General features: G+C 32.9%; 1 protein-coding gene across 1 annotated transcript in view; it reads right to left on the reverse strand.

The window, feature by feature from the left end:
- The window catches only part of LOC127728258 (cell cycle checkpoint protein RAD17-like), a 36,672-nt gene extending 31,241 nt beyond the window's left edge, over window positions 1–5,431 (reverse strand). Inside the window, exon 1 of the mRNA XM_052235546.1 lies at window positions 5,385–5,431. The gene's annotated coding sequence lies outside the window, so the exon portion shown is untranslated. The remainder of the gene's footprint in view (window positions 1–5,384) is intronic.
- Window positions 5,432–6,000: the final 569 nt, after the last annotated feature.

Consider the following 6,000-nt stretch of genomic DNA (forward strand, 5'->3'; position numbering starts at 1 on the left):
TGTACCAGTATAAATTCTCTGTGTGTTGTTGTTAGTGAAAGGATTGATACTTTAAAATTTATTTTTGGTACATGTGTGCAAGAAAAGAATCCTGTAAAAAACCATTAAAGGGAAAACAATACTATCAAGACTGTGTAAAAAGAACCTCAACCTAAAAGTTACAAAGAATCTTTACTAAATGGCATTACATGTGCAATACAAAAAATGAATACTTTTACACGAAGCTGGTGTCATCAAGTAGCAAAACAATCCTTATTTGTAATTTAATCGCGAATGCTATCTTTTATTCTTATTTAGTAATATACAATAAGTCCAAAACCAATCAAATATATTTGAAAACAAACCTCAAACTATTATGTCTTGATAGTTAACATTGTATTGTTTACTTACTAGTTGAACTTTCAAAAATTAAATATTTATCAGAAAATTTTTGATTCAACATTTTCTTAATTGCATCTTTCATTTGTCTTTAGACAGCCTTCTACCAGACTAAAATAACATTTAAATTTCTAGATATATCCCCAGAGAACACATTTATTTCAGTAGTGCATTTCTTAAAGACAATAAATGCATATCAAAAAGATTGCACCTGCTCTACATGTATCTCAATAAGATTTCAACAGTGTAGCATACAACTTTTGGGACAAATTATATCAAAATCATTGAAAAGTCTATCAGCTCTAACTCAAAACATTTAATGTTAAGGGGGTCTATAATTCTGTTTGACAGCTTCACCTTTTAAATTTTTTACCTTTAAGTTTTTCAACTGAACAAAATCACTACTTTATCTTAAAAGTCTTCAGCCAAATTGTTTTTACATGTAATTACATGTATACCCCTTCTTTTGGCTTCTTAATATTTTATGTAAAAATACAAATAAATAAATTTTGAGGTGTATAAAAAAAATTTGCAAGTACAAATGTAATTGAAGTTAAATACTGTCCACACTAGGGACTTCATGTATATTTGTAGACAACATATATTATATATATATTATAATATAGGACTATATTATAACTGTGTCCTGGACCATATAATAATAATGCACACATTGTCATGCTAAGCATACCCCAACTTGTAATTCAAAGTCCATTGTAAATCTGAAAACAGGAAGTATAGATCTGAAAAGCACTCATACATGTCATAATTAACCACTGACCAAATCATTCTGTTTTGACAGTAGTGCTGGAATGTGTGCTGGCTAATTAATGTGAAATTCTTTAATCTTGTTTAAAAATTCAAAGCATCGACGAACAAAAAGTACTTTAAAGTAGGTACATGTACATGTACATGTATCCTACAGGTCTGAAAAGTGCTTACACAGACTGGCAAGATGATAACTAAATATGAAGTCATGCAGTAGTACATTTTATTTGTTCCTTACAAATGTTCACAGGGTATCTTGAGGGTCATTAACTTATTAGACTTGTGTAAAGAAAATAACGTCTTGACTCTTGCTAGTTGAGATGCTTTATGATTCTATAGATGTGTAGATACGTAACAATAGCGTTATGTTACATTACAATAGTATGCGTGAAAGTCTGAGAAACTATTACATTACATAACGTTCTAAAGTCTTTTGGCCCATATTCACGACATTCTGGGGGCCTCAAAATGCAAAAGAAATTAAATTATTTTAAAATGATAAATAATCAAAACAATTAAAAATCTGTGAATAGATCAAATTGAAAGTTTTTGTAAAATTTCACATTACCGGTATGTTGACTGTCCTTCACAAAAATCACTTAACAGTCCTTTATTCACCAGTTACTATAGTTCTAAGGGATATAACTTCACAATTGGTCCTGTGGTAACTAGTCCTCTAGAAGTCCGTCACCTCCTTTGATAACGTCTTCTATTGTTTCCATTCTCCATAAAAGTCGTGGTGATTCTCTTTCTAGTTGAACTACATCACCGATGTTAACTTGTCCATTATGTTTTCCTGAGGCTTGATGATATTCACGTAATTAAGTAAGATATTCGTTAGACCAACATTTTGCGAAGTGGTCTTACAAAAGTCCTTTTCTCTCAAAGTTCTTGAATATTCGTGTTGTGCATGTCGTTGTGCATCTCTGTTATCGAAATAATCCTTCCATGTAAAAGATGAGATGATGTCAATGGTCAGATGGTTTGGGATCTCTTATGTCTGAAGATATATATGTAAGTGGGTGATTGTTTATGATAGTTTCAATCTCCGTAAGTATTGTTCTCAATGATTGTTCGCTGATGAGCGCTCTACCAAAAACTTTCTTTAATGTCATTTTCATTAAGCCAATTAGACGCTCCTACTATCAGCCGTACCAAGGTGCTCCTTTCGGAATGAATTTCCAGTTGATATGAAAATTCAGCTGACTTTGTAGTTTGTTTGATGCGGCTACAAATGTTGGTTTTTGTGGTGTTCCTTTTCGACTGATAAAACGTCTAAATGCGTAGATAAAAGTGTTCAATGACAAATCAGGTACAAGTTCCAAATGTATAGCTCGTATACATGCACATATGAATAAACATATGTATACCTTCCGCGGTTGTGTTGATGTATCATTCATCTGTAGAGGTCCGGCAAAATCTATCCCTGTTGTACAAAATGGTATGGTGTCTTTTACTTGATCCTTTGGTAGTGGTGGTGGTTCCGATCTGTTATACGGTTTACCAATCATTTTTTGGCATTGTACGCATTTATGCAAGACACTGTTCACACATTGTTGAAATGCCGGGATCCAGTATGATTGTCTTATCTGTGTTATTGTCTGGCCGACTCCTGCATGTAGATCCTGGTCACGGCACCAATATCTTGAGGGTTATTAACTTATTAGACTTGAGTAAAGAAAATAATGTCTTGCTAGTTGAGATGCTTTATGATTCTATAGATGCGTAGATATGTAACAATAGTTTTACGTTACATTACAATAGTATGCGCGATAGTCTGCGAAACTGTTACATTACATTGCGTTCTAAAGTCTCTTGGCTCATATTCATGACACAGGGGTTCAAATTAGTGTGGGTCTGAGGTCGGAGACCTGTCTTTTCTAGAGGAGGACTTTTCATTTTTAAATTACAAAAGTCAAGGACCCATCATTCTTTACACTGATGCTTGATACATATGACCATTGACTTCTTATAAGAGGACCCTTCACTTAAAATTTCAAATGGTCCTGGACTTTTCATTATTTAAAGCAAATTTGAACCCTGGTTCAACAGAAATATTTGTTGGACAAATTGACCGACAGCATGACAAGCTCTAGGTGAATGCAAAATACATTTGTAACCCCACCCAACTCCTAAAGTGGGGGCCGGGTATATGTATAATAAGAATAAAAATAATATCCATGTGTATGATCAAACTTATATTTTTTCAGGAAATAAAATTCTTTTTCATGTTGATTATACAAATATGATTTTTCATCTGCTGGGTAAGGTTTTTAACCTGGAACAGTATATATGACAAATTGATCAAATTTCTAAAACCATTAATTAGCTAAAGGAAATTTGTTGTACCATTTGTGTACAGAATGGGGTGATTGTAACGAAGAATACCACCAGCTTACCAATGGACATATAAACATCGACTTCTTTATGGGTATTTCAATCTAAATATTTCAAAGACTGTAGGAAAAAAAAGTCACAGGAAAAAAATTCACAATAATAAAATCAATGAATTAAGTAATTAATTACATGAATTATAAATTAAATTAAAGATTAACTTTATTTCTTATTTCTTACATATTTTTTTTTAGGAATTCATTTACATTTGATGATCCTTTGATAATATTTAAGTTGTTTATTTCTTTGAAATCAACATTTTTGTTTTTCTAATGTTTTACTGTGTTATATTCAATACAGACAGTAGACAAATGGTAGATATGATTGACTGCAAATCTTAATAGTAAATTGCAGCCAGATATTGTTTTAAAAACTTTACATCTACATGTACATGTACATTTGTTTATAATCAGAGAAAGTTTATTCAACTGCAATTAACACTGATTTTTATAGTTTGTTCTTATGTTGTACTGTTACCCCACTCTTCAAGGTTAGGGGAGGGTTGGTGCCCTCAAACATGTTTAACCCATCCACATTCTGTATGTGCCTGTCCCAAGTCAGGAGCATGTAATTTTGTAGTGTTGTTGCTTGTCACCTGATGTAAAATGTTTATTGCTTATAAATAGTGTAACTAATAGGAAAAGCTTCACCTACAATAGTACATGTACAGTGATGCTTGGATGCTGTATCTAACAAGCTGATACATGTATGTCACTCTAGATTTGAGAATTAAAGAGGAAAAGATAATGTTTTTGCTATTAATTATGTTTATTGGAGTACTGAAAAATGACATGAAGGTCATATGCATGGTTGCTTATAAATTATAATTGCTTACATCAACTTCATTTGAACTTGGGTGGATAGTTGTCTCATTGGCAATCATACCACATTTCCTTATTTTTATAATGAACCATATATTTGCATTGATATCGACAATGTATAGAAAATGCATGTACAATGGAGAGTGGCAATTGGCGAACACATAGTTACATTGTAGTTTTCACGATTAACCATAACCTTACGGCTAGGCAAGTAAAATTTTCCTGAAAAGAAGCAGCATGAAAAATAGATTTATGGGCTTGTAACAGTTGTAAGTCAAAAAGTATTTCGTTATTCAGGACAAAGAGGAGATCAGTAGAAATCTCCTGTACTAAAAATTTGCACAATAGTCATGATAGTACAAACATGACAAATGTAGAGCGTTAACTTGAAAAACCTTTTATAATTTGTGAACTGTAAACATTGCACCAGACTAAACTTATTGAATAGAAGTTAATGGATAAAGAATCCCTTATCCATACCTTACCATCAATAATGGATAACAGGAGTATAACAGGATGCTCCAAAGTCAACAAATTGCTTCGATGGTCTCATGAGTGGGAGGTTGTGGTTTCAAACCCTGGCAGGGTCAAACCAAAGACTTTACAATTGGTATTTGATGCTTCTCTGCTAAGCACACAGCATTAAGGAGTAAGACGAAAGACTAGCCAGCTAGGAGTCAGAATAATGTGTCCAGGTAGAGTGACATGTCTTTCTACAGACATGACATATTAAAAAAACCGGCTGAGTGTCTAGGTTTAGTACAAAGCAGGGATAATATTCGCATTATATTATCATGTTTTCGTCCTGAATATGCATTTAATTTGCCGCAGGGCGTTAAGCAGCCATGCATCATCATCATCTGACATCCGAAGTCAACCGAGGAAATTACCAAAAACAACATTCAACAACAACGATGACTGCCTGATTACATTATCACATCTATGGTAGCCCCTCCCTCATCTTATATGTAAAAAAATGTGATAAATATATACATACGAGTACAATATAAGATAGTTTCTTACTTTTGGAGTTTTTGAAATTTCCACAAATTTCCGAAGCTGTTCACCGGAAGTAAGAAGTATAAAGTAACATAAGAAGACCGATACCGTGAGTATTCCGGTTTTTTACATGTGGCGGTATTTCTTGATTTTCAATTCATTATATAAATGTCTTCCCCACAGATATATTAAACTCTTCCATTTTAAGACTATTTATTAACTGAGAGAAAATGTTCACTTACTATATAAATATTAATATAACTTCTGAGTAGTTATCAATAGACGTATTTACACTTGTATGCAAATTTGTCCGCCATTACGTAAAATCACACAGGTTCCCGTAAACTTTGACATCATAATTCAAAACATTTGACGTCACAATTAAAAAGTGATTGTTGCCTGACGTCAAAAGGTGATTCGGAGTAGATCTAAGGTCATTCGGAGGCAAAATATAGCTATATACCAAAAGTGTAAATACGTTTATTTATTCACTAATTGCGATAATTTCCGCGTATATTTCACGTTTCATTCCCGATCCGATTACAATCTAATTAAAATTAAATCCTTTATTTATTAACTGGCCACCCGCTGATTGATACTTCGACACATAAGATTGAAACAACAGCAGGGGTCCAGTTTA

This window comes from Mytilus californianus, unplaced genomic scaffold, assembly GCF_021869535.1.
Source record: "Mytilus californianus isolate M0D057914Y unplaced genomic scaffold, xbMytCali1.0.p SCAF_1, whole genome shotgun sequence".
In the NCBI taxonomy this organism is placed as follows: domain Eukaryota; kingdom Metazoa; phylum Mollusca; class Bivalvia; order Mytilida; family Mytilidae; genus Mytilus; species Mytilus californianus.